This window comes from Herpailurus yagouaroundi, unplaced genomic scaffold, assembly GCF_014898765.1.
Source record: "Herpailurus yagouaroundi ecotype Mexico unplaced genomic scaffold, PumYag 67793, whole genome shotgun sequence".
In the NCBI taxonomy this organism is placed as follows: Eukaryota; Metazoa; Chordata; class Mammalia; order Carnivora; family Felidae; genus Herpailurus; species Herpailurus yagouaroundi.
The window spans coordinates 24,531,292-24,553,556 of NW_024420586.1; the positions used below are offsets into that span (position 1 = coordinate 24,531,292).

Genomic DNA, 22,265 nt, shown 5'->3' on the forward strand with positions numbered 1-22,265 from the left:
TTCAACCTCACTGAGAGGTGGAAAAAGTAACACAGAACTAGGTATAATTATTCACCCCTCAGAATGATAAAAATGAAAAGTACAACATCATTCCGTGCTGGAGAGGATTTGGGAAAATGGGGTATTTATACATTGCTGGTATGAATATTTCATAAATCTGTATGTATGTATACATATATATTACATGTATTGGGTATGTAATATATATTATATATATATACATATTATATACATATATACTTATATATGTATATATACATATATGTACATACATACATATATACATACATATATATGTATACATATATATGTCTGTAATATACTGTATATGTATACGTATATATATGTATGTAATATAATGTATATAAAATTTTTGAGAGTCAACTAGCAATATCTAATGTAAAAATATACACACCTGTACCTCATAAGTTTCAAACAATACACAAAAATTGACACAAGCAAAACGAAATGCACAAAATCACTGTCACACTGCCCTCTACAGAGCAAGTAGGTGACAAAAGACCAGAGAGAGTATACGAGTTTTGAAAACCAGAATTAACAACTGGGGAACACATATTCTTTTAAAGCAATAAATGGAATATTTATGGGAAGATGCAAAGGACTTTATCATAAAGGCAAGACTCCACAGGTTTCCAGAAACATTCATGCCACAATTCACATTCTCTTACAAACTGAGAAACTAGGTTAGAAATCAGTAACAGATTAACTGTTTATTGCAAATAGAAATGCACTTCAAATGACACGTGTGAAATGAAAAAAAAATCGTAACTGAAATTTTGAAATATTTGGAAATGAACAATAATACCATATAATATATCTTTTGGGCCTTATATGGAAATGTAAGGCCTTAAGGCTTACATTAGAAAAAGTTAAAACTGAATAACAATTAGCTGGGCATCCAATGTGAAAGACCCCAACACTGAATCCACACAAGCCCCATCACCAACACTGATGATCTGCATAACTCAGCACAGTAGACCAGGAGAGGTAACTACTGAAAACTCACCTCAGCCCGGCTCAAGTACTAACCCGCATGCCCCTGAAAACCCCTTCTCTTCTGAGTTCTGACTTTTAATAGCACGGCGTCCAAGGGAGGAATGGGTTGGGCGGGTGTCTGGTGCGCATGCTCAAGAGCACCTGCGAAGCTACGGTCTGCAGTCAACAGGGCGCAGTTACCGAGCAGTCTGTGAAAGTTTCCTTACCATCCCCAGTTCTGTTGGGCTCAGAATATGACTGTTCGCAAGTGGCGCTGCTCTGTGGGGACTGCCATCTTGGAAGGGTGTCCATGCCGTATGGTGGAAGAAACTTGCCTTCCATCTCTCTACAAGTAGAACAGTGGGGCTGCCCTGGGAAGAGGTGGCCAGCCCTTCTTTGAGTAGACTTCTTGGAGACAGGAGTCTTTGGAGTTATGCTCTGGAGCTCTTCTGGAGACACTATGGGGCGCCTAAGGGACAGAGCACAGGGGAGAGGGGAATCATTACTAATGAAAAGAGTGAGAACCTAAGTGACTCTGAGAGGTAATACTGGGGGGAAGGGGAGAAATGTCACAATAGTAGCCTCCCCTGGGTGATATTATAGAGTGTTCTAGAAGGGATGCAGTAGGAGCATATAGTCCCCCACCCCCCAGATAACCACAGGAGAGGGGAGAAATGTCTGAGTCGTAGCATCTAGTCCCACCACCTTAGGCAGGGGAGTGAGGGCCTAAAGGTGACTGTAATCTCAAACAGCCCCTACACCAGCCAAACCACCTCAACTAAAATAATAATAGGCATCAGAAAAAATAAATTTTACATTGATATGTCAATGGTTGTTTTCTCTATCTAAATGTAATGTGTCAATAAAAGCATCTTCTAGGTCACTCTATTATTCATACCTCCTTATGAAATAAAACCTAAGTAATAATTATGCAGGTGAAGCAATTACCACAAATTTTCAACACTGCTCCACAGTGAGTTTGCTACCCCTTAACACCTCAAATATGGAAATTACGGAGATGCCATTGACCCTCCGGTGCAGAGGTAACTATGTCTTCAAAGGATGAATTGCTACACATTCTTCAAAACCCAGCTCACATATCTCTTATGGGAAGCCCTCCCTGACTGGGGTAGGAGAGGCCACACCAGCTGAAGGCCCTTCTGACTCAGCAGGTGGAGAAAGCTTTTTGAAAAGACCTAGGCCTGAGCTCTGGTATTCTCCATCTTTGTGCCCTCAGACCAGTCACATCCTTTTTGGACCCCGGTTCAACATTCTGGACAGTAGTGGACTGGACTCTCTAATGACCAAGTACTCTGTCCCTCCCACAGCCCTGGATTGGATAATAGTTTGTTGAGCAAATAAAAGAAGAAATTGAATCTTTAGAAGCTTGCTAGCATACAGACATGTATAAAAAACAGCAATCATGTCAATTTTGTTAGGTTGATAATGGTAACGTCAATTTTATTATGTGTGATGGTTATGCTAAAAGAAGGGGGATGCCTGGCTGGCTTAGTTGGGAGAGCGTGTGACTCTTGATCTTGAGGTCATGAGTTTGAGCCCCAAATTTTGGGTATAGGGATTGCTTAAATAAAAACTTTTAAAAAAGGAGGAGGAGATGAATAAAAAAATGAAAGCAAAGTATCCTTAGATGCTAGAGATTCATCCTGAAGTATATGGGTGAAACGATATGAAGTCTGGTATCAGCTTTCAAATACTCAAACAAGGGAGGATACAAGTGAGGAGTAGAAGAGTGAGGGGTAGAAGAACAAGAAAGACAGAATGTTGATAACTGTTAAACATCAGTGACAGGTACATGGGGATTTGGTATGCTATTTCATCATGAAAAGTCTTTCTTTTAAAGATTTTATTTTTAGGGGTGCCTGGGTGGCTCAGTCGGTTAAGCATCTGTCTTTAGTTCAGGTCATGATATCGGGGTTCGTGAGTTCAAGCCCCACCTCAGGTTCTGTGTTGACAGCTCCGAGCCTGGAGCCTGCTTCAGATTCTTTGTCTCCTTCTCGCCGCCCCTCCCCTGCTTGCGCTTTGTTTCTCTCTCTCTCTCTCTCTCTCAAAAATAAATAAACATTAAAAACAAAAATTTAAAGACTTTAAGTAATCTCTACACCCAACATGGGGCTTGAACTCCCAACCCCAAGATCAAGAGTCACATGCTCTATCAACTGAGTCAGCCAGGTGCTCCTGAAAAGTTTTTTTTTTTTAATTTTTAAATGTTTATTTAGTTTTGAGAGAGAGAGAGAGAGACAGAGTGCGAGTGGGGGAGGGGCAGAGAGAGGGAGACAGAGAATCCAAAGCAGGCTCCAGGCTCCGAGCTGTCAGCACAGAGCCTGACGGGGGGCTTGAACTCATGAACTGTGAGATCATGACCTGAGCCGAATTTGGTCACTTAACCAACTGAGCCATCCAGGTACCCCAATTTTTTTTAATGAGGACAACAAATGGATGGAATATTCACAACTAATAATGTTAATATTAGAAAAAATAGATTTCAAAGTGATGAATTTTAAGAGAAATAAACAGATTTCTCCATTTAAAAGCATACAGCCATTGAGAGAATGCACCAATCATGAGCATTTATGTGTGTGTGTGTGTGTGCGCGCGCGCATGTATGCTTTTAAAATACATAAAACAAAAACTGATACAAAAGGGAAGTTTTTGCAAATATTCAATTACAGCATAAGAATTATATTTCTCACAGAAATGGACAGGTCAAGGGATGAAATGTGTAAGGTATACAGATTGGAATAATACAACTTAAAAACTTGATATTGTGTATGTCAACATTCAATCTTTATTTTGTACTCAACAGAGAATGCACATTTTTATACATAAATGAAACATTCTGAAAAAATTCTCCTTGCACTATGCCATAAAGGAAATAACACATCTTAACAAGTTATACCACACAGGCCATATTCACAGACTACAATGCAATAAAAGTGGAGATAAAAACAAAGAGACCACGAAAAACTCAAATGCCTGGACAGAAAAAGCACTTGCACATAATTAATACTTAGGTTAAGGAGGAAACTAAAACAGATTACCAACTATTTAGAACTATTAAAGCATGAGAACACTACACATAACATCCATGTGATGTGTAAAGTGATATACTTACAACGATTCATATCACAAAGTAAATTTATTAGTAAATGAGAAAGACTGAAACCGATTATTTAAGCTTTCAGTCCTAATTGTAGAAAAGGGAAAAAAATATCCACAGAGGAATTAAGTATAAGCTAAAACAGAAAAAATAAAATTAGCAAATCATTAATGGTCAAAGAGATGCACATTGAGACCACAGTGAGATCCCATATATACCCTCTCATTTGGCAAAAATAAAGCAATTGGGCAAGACTTAATGTTGGTGAGGGTGTGGATCCACAAGATCTCTTACACTATTCATGGAAGGATAAATTAGTGAAGCCACTTTGGAAAACTGTTTGGCATCCCCTTCTATAAATACCTCACCACACTGCGAGTCCACTCCTAGGAGTAACCCCAAGAGAAACTCTTGCCCACATGCCCAGAAAACATGTAAAAGGACATTCATGAAAGCCTGTTCACAACATAAAAACCTGGAAACAAATCAGATGCTCACCAAAGGAGTCAAAATGAACAATGTACAGTGAGACCCAACAATATGAGGAGTATTATGTAGAAAAAATTAATCAGAAACAATTGTATGCAGTATGACACATTCATTCCAACTTTTTATTGTGAACATTTTTTTCAGACATAAAGAAAAGTTGAAAGAATTTTAAAGTGGGTGTGCATAAAAACACATTTTATTATATTTATCTCTCATACTCATTTATACACCCTCTTTCCACTCATCAACTCATCTTTTTCTGATGCATTTCAATATATTTTACAATAACCAGCACACATCACCCCTAAAGACTTCAACATGCATATCATAAACTGAAGGTCCATACTTGTTTACATTTTTTATTGATAGTGAAGAGTTTTTATTTTTTAAATTTTTTATCTTTATTTTTTTTGAATTTTATTTTTTTATTTTTTTCAATATATGAAGTTTATTGTCAAATTGGTTTCCATACAACACCCAGTGCTCATCCCAAAAGGTGCCCTCCTCAATACCCATCACCCACCCTCCCCTCCCTCCCACCCCCCATCAACCCTCAGTTTGTTCTCAGTTTTTAAGAGTTCCTTATGCTTTGGCTCTCTTCCACTCTAACCTCTTTTTTTTTTTTTATTCTTTCTCATTGCCACGTAGTACTCCATTGTGTATATAAACCACAATTTCTTTATCCATTCACCAGTTGATAGACATTTAGGCTCTTTCCATAATTTGGCTATTGTTGAGAGTGCTGCTATAAACAGTGGGGTACAAGTGCCCCTATGCATCAGTACTCCTGTATCCCTTGGGTAAATTCCTAGCAGTGCTATTGCTTGAAAAATAACAGCTTTGTGTTGATACTGAAGGTTACAAGATAACAGCCTTGCTTTACTCTTGTAAACTACGCCTCATACTCTTGTAAATTAGGCTTCACCAATTAAGGAAACCAAAGTTCAAAGAAAAGAGCATCAGAGGCAGTGTCAAAGAGATCCACTGGTTGCAACTTAGAGGCAGAAAGTCTAAAATAAACACCTCATTAGGCAACTGTTTCTAACTCATCTGGCAACTGTTTCTGACTCATCTGGAAACTTTCTTTGTTCTGTTCCCAGGTGATGATAAGACGATGTAATCAGCTATAAATCTCTGTACCCTGGCTGTTTGGGGCGCACTCTTATCAAGAGTGTTGGTCCTGATCTGTCGGCCTTGCCTCTCATTGTAATAAACTTTGTTGTGACTGTCACTGGTGTCCGTAGCATTCTTGTTTCAGGAGTCGTGTGGATGCAACAAGATTCACATGAAACTTCACACTAAAGGCCCATATACCTCCGATAGCCAACACATCATGTCTAGCTTTCAACAAAAACTTATAAAAGCAGGCTAAAAGCAAGTGAGAAGGAAAGCTGGTAAAAGCAGATTAAAAAGGACCAGCCAGATGTCTGAGGTCAGATACTCCCCTTGTATGCTTTTGGCTTCTGCAATATTGCTTGCCTCTCAAATCAGCCAGCGGTCAGGAAACAGAAGCTTGACTATACTAGTCCAGCCCAACACGGAAGCAGATATGTGTAAAAGATCAGTAAAACCTGAGCAGTATGCTCAGCCTTTGGAGGTGACTCCACTGGGCTGGCACCTGTGTGAAATAAATAGTCTTTCCTGATTCCCTGAGTGCATGTTGCTTGTCTCTTCCTGGGTGCTGAGTATTCACTGTAACACAAGAAAAACAGTTTAAAGAAACAAAGCATGCATCAGAACTAGACACAGATATGACATAGAGTTTGAAATTATCATCTAGGAAATTTAAAATAACTATGTAAAGTTAAAATAAGTATGTTAAGGATTCTAATGGGAAATACAGACAACATGTAACAACAGATAGGTATTGCAAGAAGAGAGGTGGAAACCCTAAGAAAGAATTGAAAGGAAATGCCAAAAATCAAAAACATTGTAACAGAAATTAAGAATGCCTTTCATGGGCTCATACGTAGACTGGACATAGCAAAGGAAGGAATCAGTGAGGTTGAAGATAATATCAATAGAAACTTCCCAGACTGAAATGCAAATAGAAAAAAATATCAAATAAAAGACCCCACACAGAATATCCTAGAACTGTGAGACAATTATAAAGGGTGTAACATATACACAGTTGGAAAATCAGAAGAAGAAAGAGAGAAAGAAGCAGAGAAAATTTGAAGAAATAATAACGGAGAATTTTACAAAATTTATGGCAGACACCAAACCACGGATTCATCAAGTTCAGTGACCACCGTATGGCATAAGTACCAAAACAATCTACACCTAGGCATATGATATTCAAACTGAAGTACCAATGGCAGAAAGAAAATCTTGAAAGAATCCAGAGCGGGGAAAGCCATCTTATCTATAGGGGAACGAAGATAAGAATTATATCAGACTTTTTTCTTGGAAAGCATTCAAGTAATAAGAGAACAGAATGAAATTTTTCAAGTGTTAAAAGAAAAAAACACCCAACAACTTAGAATTCTATAACCAGTGAAAATACCCTTCAAAAGTGAGGGAGAAATAAAGACTTTCCCAGCAAACACACATTGAGAGAATTCATCACCAGATCTACCTTGCAAGAAACATTAAAAGAAGTTCTTCAGAAAGAAGGAAAATAATATAGGTCTGAAAGTAAGATCTACATTAAAAAAGCAGAGTGCTGGAGAGGAATAAATGAAGTTGAAAGGAACTGGGATATGCCAACCCCAAATATACCTATTTGGCTTAAAGAGTGTTTTGAGCTGAAAGCAATTAGCTCTCTGCCTTCCAGCTTTCCATTTGAAAGCAGGGCATAGATTTCTTTTCTGTAAAGGAAATTTCCATTTGTAAAGGTGTCCTCCTCTCCTATACTAAGAAAAGGAAAAAAGATGCTGGAGACAACTCCTTTCTCACCTGATAACTTGAGTCTGCATAACAAACCTTACTAAACAATCCTTATTTGCCCATCACCTTCCCACAATTTATTCCCCCATCCCAAGACCAAATTTCCTTTTCCTTTATTTAATTTCTTCTCTACACTCAATTACCCTTTGTTAAAATGGAATATAACTCCCCAGGTCTAATGATCTCTTTGGGGTCTTCACTTCTTTCTGCTTTGAAAGGCAGGCTCCATAACTGTTTCTCCTGTTAATCTGGTTTTCTTTTGGTCAGTTTAATTAGCAGGGCCCCAGGTACACAATTTAAGAAGGGAGAGGAGGGGCGCCTGGGTGGCTCAGTCGGTTAAGTGTTCGACTTCGGCTCAGGTCTTGATCTTACGGTTCATGAGTTCGGGAGCCCCGCATCAGGCTCTGTGCTGACAGCTCGGAGCCTGGATCCTGCTTCAGATTCTTTGTCTCCCTCTCTCTATGCCCCTCCCCCACTCACACTCGGTCTCTCGAAAATAAATAAACATTAAAAATTTTTTTAAAAAAGAGGGTAGAGGAAAAAGGATTTTGTCCCCTACAAAGTTAAACTATTTTATTTTTCTTGTTCTAAATCAATCTAATAGTCAGCTACTTATTCAAAATAATAATAGTTATCATGTGTTACATGATTATAACATATAGATAAATGAAATAAATGACAGCAACATTATAAAGGACAAGAGGGAGGAATTGCGAATACTTAGCTGTAAGACCTTCACTGCCCATGAAGTAGTATAGTGTTAATTGAAAGTAGCCTTGGATTAGTGGTAAATGTATATTGCAAACTCAGGGGAAACCACTAAAAATTTTAAAAAGAAGTATAATTGGTTTGCTAAGAGACGAGAGAAAATGGAATAATATATAATGATCAATTAAAAGCAGAGAAGGCAAAAATTATGAAAAGATTTTTAAAAAGGAAAATAACAAGTGCAATGAAAACAGTTCAAAATATGGTAAATACTTCTTAAAAATTTTTTTTAAAGTTTATTTACTTTGAAAGAGAGAGAGAGTGTGTGTGTGCAGGGAAAAGGCAGAGAGGGAGAGAGAATTGTATCAGCACAGAGCCCAATGTGAGGCTCAGTCCCATGAACCATGAGGTCATGACCTGAGCCAAAAGCAAGAGTCGGACACTCAACGGACTGAGCTACCCAAGTGCCCCAAACGTTAATTAATTAGTTAATCATGGTAAATATTAATCCAAGTATATCAGTAATCACTTTAAATGTGAATGATCTAAAGACACCTATTAGAATACAGGGACTTTTGGAGTGGATAAAAAAAAAAAAACAAAAAACAAAACAAGACCCAGCTATGTTGTTGTCTATAAGAAACCCATTTTTAACATGTGTAAATGTGTAACATGTATACATGTATAACATGTATAACTATGTTTAAATATATAAATAGAAGTGCTAACACTAATGAAAAGGAAGACGAAGTAGCTATATTAATTTCAGACAAAACAGACTTCAATACAATGACATTTATCAGGGATAAAGAGGGATATTACATAGTGCTAAAAGGGTCAATTCTCCCAGAAGGCCTAACAATCAATGTGCATGCACCTAACAACAGAGCATCAAAATACCTAAGGAAAAAATGGACAGACAGCAGGGAGAAATGGACAAATCCACTACTATAGGTGGAGACTTCAATACTGCTCTTTTAGTAATTGATAGATTTGACAGGGAGAAAATCAGTAAAGATATAGTTGAACTGAACAGAACCATCAATAAACTGGATCTAATTGACAGTTTTAGAATACTTCATCCAATAACAGCAGAACACATTCTTCTCATGCTCACATGAAACATTCCCCATGATAGACCACTTTTTGGGTCACAAAACACACCTTAACAGGTTTAAAATAATAGAAATAATAAGTATGATCTTATATCACAATGGAATAAAACCAGAAACAGAAAGCTAATAGAAAGATAGCCTTAAAATATCCTAAAGTGGGGCACCTGGGTGGCTCAGTCGGTTAAGCAGCCGACTTCGGCTCAGGTCATGATCTCGCAGTCCGTGAGTTCGAGCCCCGCGTCGGGCTCTGTGCTGACAGCTCAGAGCCTGGAGCCTGTTTCCGATTCTGTGTCTCCCTCTCTCTGACCCTCCCCCGTTCATGCTCTGTCTCTCTCTGTCTCAAAAATAAATAAACGTTAAAAAAAATTAAAAAAAAATAAAATAAAATATCCTAAAGTATTTATGGGAGTCTGGGTGGTTCAGTAGATGGAGTGTCCGACTCTTGATTTCAGCTCAGGTCATGATCTCACAGTTCACGGGATCGAGCCCTGTGTTGGACTCTGTGCTGGCAGTGCAGAACCTGCTTAGAATTCTCTCTCTCTCCCTCTTTCTCTCTGCCCTTCCCCTGCTTGCATGCTCTGTCTTGCTCTCAAAATAAATAAACTTAAAAATATATTTGAAGGAAACAAAAACGAAAAATACAACTTATGAAAATTTGTGGGATACAGTGAACGCAATGTTTAAAAGGAAATTTGTGGGGGTTTTGTTTATTTGTTCTACATGTTTCAAGTTTTTATTTAAATTCTAGTTAGTTAGCGGATAGTGTAATCTTGGTTTCAGGAGTAGAATTTAGTGATTCATCACTTACATATAATACCCAGTGCTCATCCCAACAAGTGCCTTCTTTAATACCATCACCCATTTAGGCCTCCCCTGCCCCCCACCTCTCCTCCAGCAACCCTTAGTGTGTTCTCTATAGTTTGGAGTCTGTTTCTTGGCTTGCCTCCCTCTCTTTCTTTTCCTTTCCTCTATGTTCATCTGTTTTGTTTCTTAAATTCCACATATGAGTGAGATCATATGGTATTTGTATTTCTCTGACTGACTTATTTAATTTAGCATAATATACTCTAGCTCCATCCACATCGTTGCAATGGCAAGATTTCATTCTTTTTGATGGCTAAGTAATATTCCAGTGTGTGTGTGTGTGTGTGTGTGTGTGTGTGTGTGTGTGTGTATTTATCCTTTCATCAGTTGATGGACATTTGGGTTCTTTCCATAATGTGGCTATTGTAGATAATGCTGCTATAAACATCAGGGTGCATGTGCCCCTTTGATTCTGTATTTTTGTGTTCTTTGGGTAAATACCTAGTAGTGCAATTGCTGGGTCATAGGGTAGTTCTATTTTTAACTTTTTGAGGAACCTCCATACTGTTTTCCAGATTGGCCGTACTAGTTTGCATTCCCACCAACAATGTAAGAGAGTTCCCTTTTTTCCACATCCTCACGCAACATCTCTTGTTTCTTATGTTCTTAATTTTAGCCATTCTGACAGGTGCAGTGGTATCTCATTGTGGTTTTGATTTGTATTTCCCTGATGATGAGTGATGTTGAACATCTTTTCACGCATCTCTTAACCATCTGGATATCTTCTTTGGAAAAATGTGTGTCCATGTCTTCTGCCTATTTCTTAACCGGATTATTTCTTTTTTGGGGGGTGTTGAGTTTGAGAAGTTCTTTATAGATTTTGGATACTAATCCTTTATCAGATATGTCTTTTGCAAATATCTTCTTCCATCCCATAGGTCACCTTATAGTTTTATTGATTGTTTCCTTTGCTGTGCAGAAGCTTTTTATCTTTTCTTTATCTTTTTCTTTTTTGACAGAGTGAGAGAGTGTGAGCAGGGGAGGGGTAGAGAGAGGAGTGAGAGAGAATCCCAAGCAGGGTCTTCACTGTCTGTGCAGAACCTGATGCAGGGCTCAATCTCAGGAACTGTGACATGATGACTAGAGCCAAAATCAAGAGTTGGACACTTAACCAATTGAACCCCATCCAGGCATCCCTAGAAGCTTTTTATTTTGAAGTCCCAATAGTTCATTTTTGCTTTTGTTTCCCTTGCCTCTGGAGAAATGTCTAGTAAGGAGTTACTATAGCCAATGTCAAAGAGGTTGCTGTCTCTGGCCTCCTCTAGTATTAAAGGGAAATTTGTAACCTTGAATATTGAATATTGGAAAAGGAGAAAGACTAACATCAATAATCTAAGCTTTCTCCTTAGGAAACATACAAATGGCCATTAAGCAAACAGAAAGATTCATTAGACAGCAGGAAAATGCTAATTAGAACCACAATGAGATATCACTTGACATCCATTGAAATGGCTAAAACTAAAACAATTTCGCCCAGCATTGGCAAGGATGAGGAACATCTGGGACTATCATAAACTGCTGGTGGGAATGTAAAATTGTAAAAGTACATTGGAAAACAGCTTGGGAGTTTCTTAAACATGTAAACATATACTTACCATTGACCCAGCCTTTCCACTCTTACATATATACCCAAAAGATATAACAGCTATGTCCACACATAGACTTATACATGAATATTTATAATAGCCCAAACCTGGGAAGAATACAGAGATCCATTAAGAGTTGAATGGATAGACTAATTGTGATGGATCCATACAATGTAATACTATGCAGCAATAAAAAGTAAGTGATACACAGAACAACCTGAATGATTTCAAAATAATTATGCTGGATGAAAGAAGCCAGAGACAGAAGAGAAACACTGTATTATTCCATTTCTGTAATATCCTAGAAAATGCACATGAATCTCTAATGACAGAAAACACATCAGTGGTTATTTGGAAGTGAGGATGGAGGAACTTATGAAGAAATTTGGTGGGGGGCAGTGATAGAAATATTTGTTATCTTGATTGTGGTGATGTTAACATGTGTGTATATTGACTTGTAAAGTTCTGCAGAAAAATAAAAAATTTAGAGCATTCTAATTTAGAAACATCAAAGAAAAAAGTTCCTAAGTAAAACATTAGAAAACAGAATCCAACAGTACATTAAAAGAATATTATGGGGGTGCCTGGGTGGCGCAGTCGGTTAAGCGTCCGACTTCATCCAGGTCACGATCTCGCGGTCCGTGAGTTCGAGCCCCGCGTCAGGCTCTGGGCTGATGGCTCAGAGCCTGGAGCCTGTTTCCGATTCTGTGTCTCCCTCTCTCTCTGCCCCTCCCCCGTTCATGCTCTGTCTCTCTCTGTCCCAAAAATAAATAAACGTTGAAAAAAAATTTAAAAGAATATTATGTCATAACCAAATAAGGCTAAAGGAGGACTACAAGGGAGTTTAAAATTTTTGAAGAATATTAGTATGAATCATATTAATTGAACTAAACATGGACAAAAATCATTAAGAGAAAAACTAATCCAGATGATTTTAAACATATGAAAAGATACTCAATCACTTTCATACTAAGAGAAATGAAAATTAAAACTATAGTTGGGATATCATTTCTCACTTATCAGATTGGCAAAAATCTAAAAATTTAACAACTCTCTCTGTTGGTGAAGTTGTGGGAAAATGGACACTCTCATCTATAGTTGGGGGGTAGTCAAAGTGATACAATCCTATGGAGGTGAATATGAAAATATTCAGCAAATTCTAAATGCATTTAATTATGGCTCAGAAACTACATTTCTGGGACTCTATTCTAGGAATACACCTATACATATTTGGAAGGTATAGTACAAGGTGGTTCATTGTGGCATTGTTTGAAATAGAAAATACTGGAAAATCCAAGTGTTCATCAGTAGGACTCAAAGAAATCAATGAAATCAGATGGTCAGCATGATTCCAGTCAACAGAATCAAGAAGCATCTAGATGTAACATTAGAAGTAAGAATAAACATGGTTTCAGAGCAAGACAAAGAAAAATCAGGGGACTAGTATATATGACAAATCGCAATTTGGGAGGGAAACTGGAATCTATGAGTACAGACTGTGTCCAGGAGTTCTAGTAGAATGTTATGATAGTACTTATTATTCATTAATTGCACCGATATTTCTTAAGCACTAATTGTGTATTATGTACACATTATGATGCAAATACATTATGATGTTGGCACATGAATATAATAATTCTCAACAAACAAACATGCAAGAGGAAGGAAAACTTTTTTTTTTAAAGTAGACTCCACACCCAGCGTGGAGTCCAAAACAGAGCTTGAACTCACGACCCTGAGATCAAGACCTGAGCTGAGTCAAGAGACAGACGCTTAACCAACTGAGCCACCGAGGCACCCCAGGAAACTGTTTACAGAACAATGCCAACTAATAAATACAGAAAAATAAAGAATTAGAAAACCACCATTTTGCAAACCCCAAGTTAATCATTGTTTAGGCAAAGATCATCAATGGATGATAAAACTATTTTGTGAATGCTTACTGAGTGTTGTGGGCTGAATTTTGTTCCCCCCAAATTCGTATGTTGAAGCCCTAACCCTCAGTATCCAAGAATATGACATATTTGGAATAGGGTCTTTAAAGAGGTGATCTAATCTGACTGGTGTCTTTATATTTTAATGTTTATTTATTTTTGAGAGAGACAGAGACAGAGACAGAGACAGAGACAGAGACAGAGTGAGAGTGAGGGAGGGGCAGAGAGAGAGGGAGACACAGAATCTGAAGCAGGTTCCAGGCTTTGAGCTGACAACACAGAGCCTGATTTGGGGGCTTGAACTCACGGACCGTGAGATCGTGACCTGAGCTGAAGTGGAACGTTTAACCAACTGAGCCACCCAAGTGCCCCAAGACTGGTGTCTTTATAAAAGGAGATTAGAAGTTACAGAGAGATACCGGGTCCACAGAGGAGCAACCTTGTGAGAATGTGGCAAGAGGGGGACCATATGCAAGCCAAGGAGAGAGGCCTCAGGAGAAACCAAACCTGTCAACATCTTGATCTTGGATTGCCAGCCCCTGGAACTGTGAGAAAATGGATTTCTGTTATTTAAGCTACCCACTTTGTGGTGTTATGTTATGGCAGCCCTAGCAAACTAATACATTGAGGGAAAAGATTATTCACAGTGTCCCCAAAGAATCACCCCACAGGTAAGTAGTTAAATACAAAAGAAAAAAGATTTCTTTGCAATGAAGAAGTTAAACTTAGCATTACCAAATACAGGATGCATGGACACACGTTTCCAGACATGACTCACTGAGAAGGACATATCACCCAAGCAGATTTCTTAACCAAGCTCTTTGACCTGAATCTATTCATGAGGAAACAATCAGAAATGCAGAACCATCTACAACACAATTGGCAAATGCTGGCCAAAAATATCAAGGTCATGACAGACAAAACAGGCTGGGAAAATCCTCTTAGATTAAAGAGAGATTAGAGACTAAAGAGGCATGATGCTATGCACAATGCCAAATGTCATGCATGACCCCTGTTTGGATTTGGGATTTTAAAAAGTTGGAAAGAAATTTGAGGATAATTAGAAAAATTTGAATTTGGGATACATAATATTATTGTATCCTTGTTAAATTTCTTAGGTGTGATGAGGTGTTTGTAAGGAGTTGGGGGGAAGTGATGGAATTCTTCCGTATCCTGCTGGCAGTGGTGGTTACACAAATCTATACATGTATTCAAATTAATGAACTAGACACCAAAAAGTTAATTTTACTATATGATAATTTTTAAATTAAATTGAAAATCATACCTTAAATTCCTTAGATATGAGAATGGGCTCGTGGCTATGTAAAAAAAAAAAAGTCTTTGTTCTTAGGAGCGTGGAAATATACAAAGATCACTGAAATGAGAACAGAAACTACACAGGTCTCTATAGCAAGGGAGTCAGCCACTATCACGTGGGAAAGTTTTATAGTGAAAGAAGGAAAGACTTCATGTATGCCTTGTGGAAATAAATGAAGACAGACCAAAAGAGAAAAGCAAAGGCCATTTATTCCAAGCTTGCTATAGCAAGGAAGTTCAACACTGTCACTTGCCTTTTGGCAGAGATTCAAAGGCAAGCAGAAGAATGGGAAAACTTTACAGTAAGAAAAGGGAAGGCTTCAGGTATGCCCTAATTGCAAAGCCATTGGCATGGGGAAGCTGTAGGCAAGCTAACTAGAAGCGGGGCATCCTGGGTGATTGGTTTGGGGAGCAGATTTGGTTTTCTCTGGTTGGACCTGAGCCGGAAGTGGAGAGTGGAGGCAAAAAATAAGGAGGCTCGTGGTCATTGACCAGATCCTAACTATCTAGACCCATTGCTGCAGGGGTAGCGGTTTGGCTTCCCAGGCTTGTTGCTACAGAGCTTGTAGGTCAGAGTTCTATTGTCATATACAGTTGACCCTTTAACAATGCAGGAGTTAGAGGCACGGACCTCCCTTCCCCCAACACAGTGGAATAACTTTTGATTTGCCCCAAATGTAACTACTAGTAGCCTACTGTTGACTAGATGCCTTACCAATAACACAGTCGATTAATACATATTTTGTACGTGCTTTGTATTATATACTGTATTCCTACAATAAAGCAAGCTAGAGAAGAGAATGATATTAAGAAAATCATAAGAGAAAATACATTTACAATACCGTATTTATTGAAAAAATTCTGCCTGTAAGTGGACCTCCGCAGTTAAAACTCCCATTGTTCAAGGACCAACTGTATGTGGTCTAGCCATTATCTGTTTGTATATTCAGTCCCTCAGGAGATACATGCTGAGTATTTAGCCTTTAGGGAGCATGATGTCCACAGTTTACTGTAGAAAGGTATTATAAAACAAACATGCCAGAGTCCTTCCCTTCCCTTTCCTTCCTCTTTCTTTCTTCCTCCCTTTCTTTCTTTTTCTTTCTTTTTTTCTCTTTCTTTCTCTCTTTCTTTCTCTTTCTTTCTTCCTTTCATTACCTATCCCTTCCCCTCCAGCATGAACTTTGACTAGCAGATAAGCCACAAGGCTTACAAAAATAATTCTCAGAAAGTGCTGTTCTTCTGGTATGTGGCTCTCATCGAGAGAGGGGAACAAAAACAAGAGCAACCCTCTAACTGTGAGTTTCCCTTAAAGTACACAAAACTATCACCTAAGCCCAAACTGCAAAGATACATATTCAACTTTCCCCTATAAAAACCCTAATCCTGCTTCAGTCAGGGTGTTACCTAATGCCCATCAGCTGAATACAACCTTCAATGACTTAAATAATTTTCTTTGGACATTATTTTTATTTATTTATTTATAAAAGTTTATTTATTTGAGAGGGGGGAGGGGCAGACAGAGAGAGAGAGAGAGAGAGAGAGAGAGAGAGAGAGAAAAAACCCCAGCTCTGAGCTGTCAGCTTCCACCCTGACATGGGGCTTGAACTTATGAACCGTGAGATCATGACTTGAGCCCAAACGAAGAGTCGGATGCTGACCCACCCAGGCTCCCCTGGACATCATTTTTAAATGATGGGGCCTGTATGTATGTACGTATGTATAAAAAGATAAAGCAAATGTGGCAAAAGGTAACAGTTATTATATCCAGGTGGAGGGCATTTGAATGTTCATAGCACAATTCTTTCAACTTTTGTGTAATGTAAAAATTTTCCATTAAAAAGCTGAGTGTAGGGGAGTGCCTGGGTGGCTCAGTTGGTTAAGCATCTGACTTTGGCTCAGGTCATGATCTCATGGTTCGTGAGTTCAAGCCCTGCATCAGGCTCTGAGCTGTCAGCTAGCTCAGAGCCTGGAGCCTGTCTTCAGATTCTGTGTCTCCCTCTCCCTCTGTCCCTCCCCTGCTCTCTCTCTCTCTCTCTCTCTCTCTCTCTCTCTCAAAAATAAATAAAACAAAACATTTTATTTTAAAGTTGGGTGTAGGGGCACCTGGCTGGCTCAGTTGGCAGAGTGTGTAACTCTTGATCTCAGGGTTGTGAGTTTGAACCCCACATTGGTTGGAGAGATTACTTAAAAATTAAAAAAAAAAACTTAAAGGGGCGCCTGGGTGGCTCAGTCAGTTGAGCGCCCGACTTCGGCTCAGGTCATGATCTCACGGTTCATGAGTTTGAGCCCCGCATCAGCCTCTGTGCTGACAGCTCTGAGCCTGGAGCCTGCTTCAGATCTTGTGTCTCCCTCTCTCTCTGCCCCTCCCCTGCTTGCACTCTCTTCCTCTCTCTCTCTCTCTCTCTCTCTCAAAAATAAACATTAAAAAAATTAAAAAACCTAAAAAATAAAATAGAAATTAAAATCTGGGTGTAGAATAAGTAAGCTGAGGTTCCTGCTTAGCCATTGAACCTGATGCTTTCATGAAGTGTTCTATCTCTGTCAGTGGGAGACAGATAATATGTTACAATGTTGTGAAATATTTTTCATCTACTAAAAGAAAGTGTGCAAGACAAGACTGATCAGAAGACTGATCTTTGTATTTACTGTAGGACAAAGAGGTGCTCATCATTTTGTCCTAAGCTGCAGATGTGAAAATATTCTGACCTTGCATTCTTACTTGTTTTCAACTGGACGTTGGCATAAATGGGAAGATTCACAACTGGCCTGCTCCAGGATTCAAGACAGTCATTTGTAGAGTTTAAAAGGAAACTCCGATCTCTAGGGGCTCCTGGGTGACTCAGTCAGTTGAGTGTCCAACTCCTCATTTTGGCTCAGGTCATGATCCCAGGGTCATGGGATCCAGCCCCATATAGGGCTCCGTGCTAAGCGTGGATCCTGCTTAATATTTTCTCTCTCTCCCTCTGCCCCTCTTCCCTTCCTCACGCTCTCTCTGAAATTTAAAAAAAAAAAAAAAGGAGACTGATCTATTTGACGTGGCAACTCCCCTCCCTCCTGCATTTCTAACTCATATCACTGTCCCATCCACCCCCTTTAGCAGTTATCAACTTTTGATAAACAATGTTTATTGCCCTCTTTCCCACTAGGATGCTGGGCTCATGAAGCTAGGAATTTAGGGCCTGTTTTGTTTTGCCAAACATCAAGCATCAAGAGCAGTGACTGGCGATCAACAAATATTTTATGGATGAACAAATAGGGTCTTATATATACTTATACGTTCTGCATCTTTTTACTGTTTCCTGCATTACTCCTACCAAGTCAATTTTGTAACTAATTGTGTCAGTCAGAGATGCTTGCAGAGTCTTTTGAAGGGAATAAGTAATCTTTTAAGACGACTAACCTGGTTGTGTTTTACTGCTCTCTGCATGTGTGGTGGAGATACCAAAAATAAAGTAGTTGATTACTCCACATATGTGAGAAGCAGAAATCACTTCATTATCAGCGTGAACAAGGAAAGGAGCAAACAGCACATGAATACAATCATTTCCGGTAAAAAGGAAGGGTAGGGGCATCTGGGTGGCTGGGTCAGTTAAGCGTCCAACTCATGATCTCTGTTTGTGAGATGGAGCCCCGCATCAGGCTCTGCGCTGACAGTGGGGAAACTACTTGGGATCTTCTCTCTCTCCGCCCCTCCCCTCCTTGCTCTCTCAATCTCTCTCTGTCTCAAAATAATAAAAAAAAAAACATTAAAAATGTTTTAAAGGAAGGCTATGAAGAAAACAAAAGCATGGTGAGGAGCTAGAGAGTAGTGGGGTAAGTCAGGAAAGAAAGACATCTAAAGAAAAGACACGAGCAGGTGTAATGGAACTAGAGCATCTCTGTCGGGGGCTACAGTAAGTGTCAAGGTCTGGAGTTCCTGCCTCTCTGCTCATCCTACCACTGGATGGCATCTCTAGGCTGGGGCCAAAGATTTTCTTGCCCCATTCAAGGAAAGGACAGCACTTTTCTCCATGCCGACTTTCTCTTTTTATATTTAGATTTTTATCTAACAGTTTAATTTTCCCAATTAATTTAAATAGTTTTAATAATAAGGTTAGTACTTAATGTGCCTACCACCCATTGTATGGCCTTGACAATAACCCCCATCTGTCCATGTGGTCCCCCAATTCATTGCCCTGCCTCCCCTTAACTGAGGTAAATATCATCCTGAATCCCAAGTTCATCAATCTTTTATTTTTTAATATGATTTTATCACAACTACACACAATCCTAAATAATTTATGTTCTTTATACTAGTAGCTTTTAATTTTGTGAAAGTGTGTTATTCTTTATATAATCTTTTGGGAATTACAGGGCTCTTTTCCTTTAATATTCATCCATATTGTTGAGCATTGTTCTAGTTTATTCATTTTGACTCCTGTTGATGAGCATCCATTTTTGTTTCCTGGTTTTGCTGTTGTGAACAGATTGTCATGCATATCCTAGGTTTGTGCAGAGTGTTTCTTTTGGGTATATTCCTAAGAGTGGACTGGTTGGATTGTGAGATATGTAAATATTCACTGTAGGAGGGAATGCCTACTTTCTAAAGCTGTTACACTGATTCACATTCCTTCAACAGGGCAAAAAGATCCTGTGGGTGCACATCCTCTTGGTATTTACGGAATGAAATTTTTGTAAATTGAATGGGTGTAAAACATAACCTCATTATGTCTTGATTTGTATTTCTCTGATCGCTAATGACTTTGAACATCTCTTCATATGTTTATTGGCTCTATCTTTCCTTCTCTGAAATGGTCTAACAGATGACCTATTATTTTTTTAAACATAACCGTAGTACTATTAGGATGTTCAACAACATCAACAATGATTCTTTTTTAATGTTTATTTATTTTTGAGAGAGAGAGAGAGAGAGAGAGAGAGAGAGAGAGAAGGCAGGGGGAGGGGCGGGGGGGGGGCCAGAAGATCTGAAGGGGGCTATGCGCTGACAGCAGGAAGCCCAATGTGGGGTTGAAACTCGAGAACCACGAGACCACGACCTGAGCCAAAAGTTGGAGGCCTAACCGACGGAGCCAGCCAGGTCCCCATGTAAACATAACTTTTATATGCACAGGGAATCCAAAAAATTCATTTGATTCACTTTATTGCAATATTTATTTTATTGCAATGGTCTGGATCCAAACCTGAGATATCTTCAAGGTATGCCTGTAGATCACCACTGAAATGTTTTATATATCAGGAATCCATTTTAATATGATTATCTTTCTTACAAGCCATGAGATCATGACCTGAGCTGAAGTCGGAGGCTTAACCAAATGAGCCATTCAGGCACTGCCTCCCCCTTTTTTCATTAACAGTGATTCTTGGAGCTCTGTATAGAAGTGTCCGCATGCCAGACATGCTACCCTTGATTCAATTTCTTCTTCGTTTATTCATTCAATAAACTCTCAGACCAGGCTTATAGATGTAGAAAGAGAATTTGGAATAATTAGAGAGTCCAACACTGTAAAAAGCAAAAATTATCTCAGACTATAAAAACCTGCCCTGCCATTCATCAGGCTGGGAGAACAATCACAGATGCAAAATTAACAGGAAACATTATTTCTCCCAAGGACTGCAGCTGTAATGTCACACAGAGCTCTATTTTGAGTGACTACTACTTTCTTAGTTGCCGGGAAACTTCCTTCTCTACAATCATAGACTATCAAAAAACTGCCATTCAAAACGGTATCAGTACGAACGAAACATCCTCCTCTTGCTGGAGACTCTAAGTCACTTAGACCCAAAAATGCAGCCAAGATTTTCAAACCTGAACAGAGATAAGGGTACTTAGACACAACACTCTACATCTATCTTAATTTTATCGTTTCCAAAAAAACAGGACTCGGTTCACTTTGCAGTTCACATACGGCCTTGTTTTGCTTTCATGTTACCAAAACACTTTCATTTATATTTCACCCGAACTTCACCAGTTTTCAGAATCCTATAACTCTATCTTTTCCTTTGATTAGTGAAATAATCCGTGGTTCCTCTGGTGTGTGGTCTCCCTCATTGATTGATGGATCTTTCAGACCACAAATTAGTCCCAGATGGTCTTAGGCTGAGTAGGACACCCTTACATTCCAGATTGTTAAACTGAGACCCAGAGGGGATGTGACTGGGCTGAGAGCATCCAGCAAGTTCATACCTGAGACTGTGTCAGTTCCTCTCAAAACATCTTCCTCACCTGACGATTCAGAAAGGCCTTCAGCGGGGCACAGGGCCTTCTACCTCGATCAGGAGGATTCCCTGGAGGAGGAGATATCTGAACTTGGTTTTGAAGGAAGAGTATGCATTCCCAGGTAATGGCAACGGGACTTCTTCTCTTTCTGCCCAGTGACATCTCCTAGAAGGGTATAGGCATCCCCAGAATTTCTATATGAGAAGTACTATTAGGGACAACAAACTGGCTGAAGTCAGGCAGAATCGGTCTTGTCTTAAAACTACATTTTCAAAGGGACTATCACTATGCAGATTTTATTTTATGTGGAAATAAAAATAATGGTTCCCTAAAGATGCTTTTATTGCCGTATTGCTTTAGATTAAGAAAAAATCAAAAGATATATTATTTTATACCTTTTATTTTATCTGGAGTTGCTGGAGTGGGAGATAATGTAGACTAATGGGAGCATTCAGACCCCCACAGCCAACCCCCACAAGCACAGCAGAGGGGAATCTAACACTGACTTCTCCCCTTTTCCCCCCAGTGCTACATCCTAGTAGGGTTTGCACACCCCCAATTTCTTCCCCTTCTTCCTTCGTGGTATGTTCCAGGAGGGGACTGTAAACCAGTCTGACTTCCCCCCCTTCTCATCCTGTGGTATCTGCCAGGAGAGAACAGCCACTGGCATGTCTGCGTCTTTCCAGAGGCCCTTCAACTTCTCTGAACATTATTGCACAGATCCAGAGTACCGATGCAAAGACCCCCTCCCCCAGGAAGACCGCCCAGAATAACGTTCGCACCCATGCTCTGCGCCACCTGTGAGACGGCTCCACTGCTCTGCCTTGTGAGTTTAGAGGCTTCCCCTCCCTCCGTACGGAATGATCACTCCCCCAACATGGCGCACCCCACAGGGAAGTGCGACCTGGGCGCGGCCATTTTCCCCGCTTGATAACACGGGCGAGGGGCACTGAATGCGCCAAAGCACCGACTCCGTAACGTCCCCACGTTGACTTTGGACTGACAGTGGCTTCGAATGTGGTTTTGCGCGTG

At 39.4% G+C, this 22,265-nt stretch overlaps 1 long non-coding RNA gene across 1 annotated transcript; it reads right to left on the reverse strand.

Moving 5' to 3' along the window:
- Nucleotides 1-962: 962 nt before the first annotated feature.
- LOC121026065 (uncharacterized) lies at nucleotides 963-22,087 on the reverse strand. Its single transcript, XR_005788250.1, has 3 exons — nucleotides 22,016-22,087; nucleotides 21,201-21,301; nucleotides 963-1,465 (listed from the first exon to the last, which is right to left on the reverse strand). It is a non-coding gene; the product is annotated as an uncharacterized LOC121026065 (long non-coding RNA).
- Nucleotides 22,088-22,265: the final 178 nt, after the last annotated feature.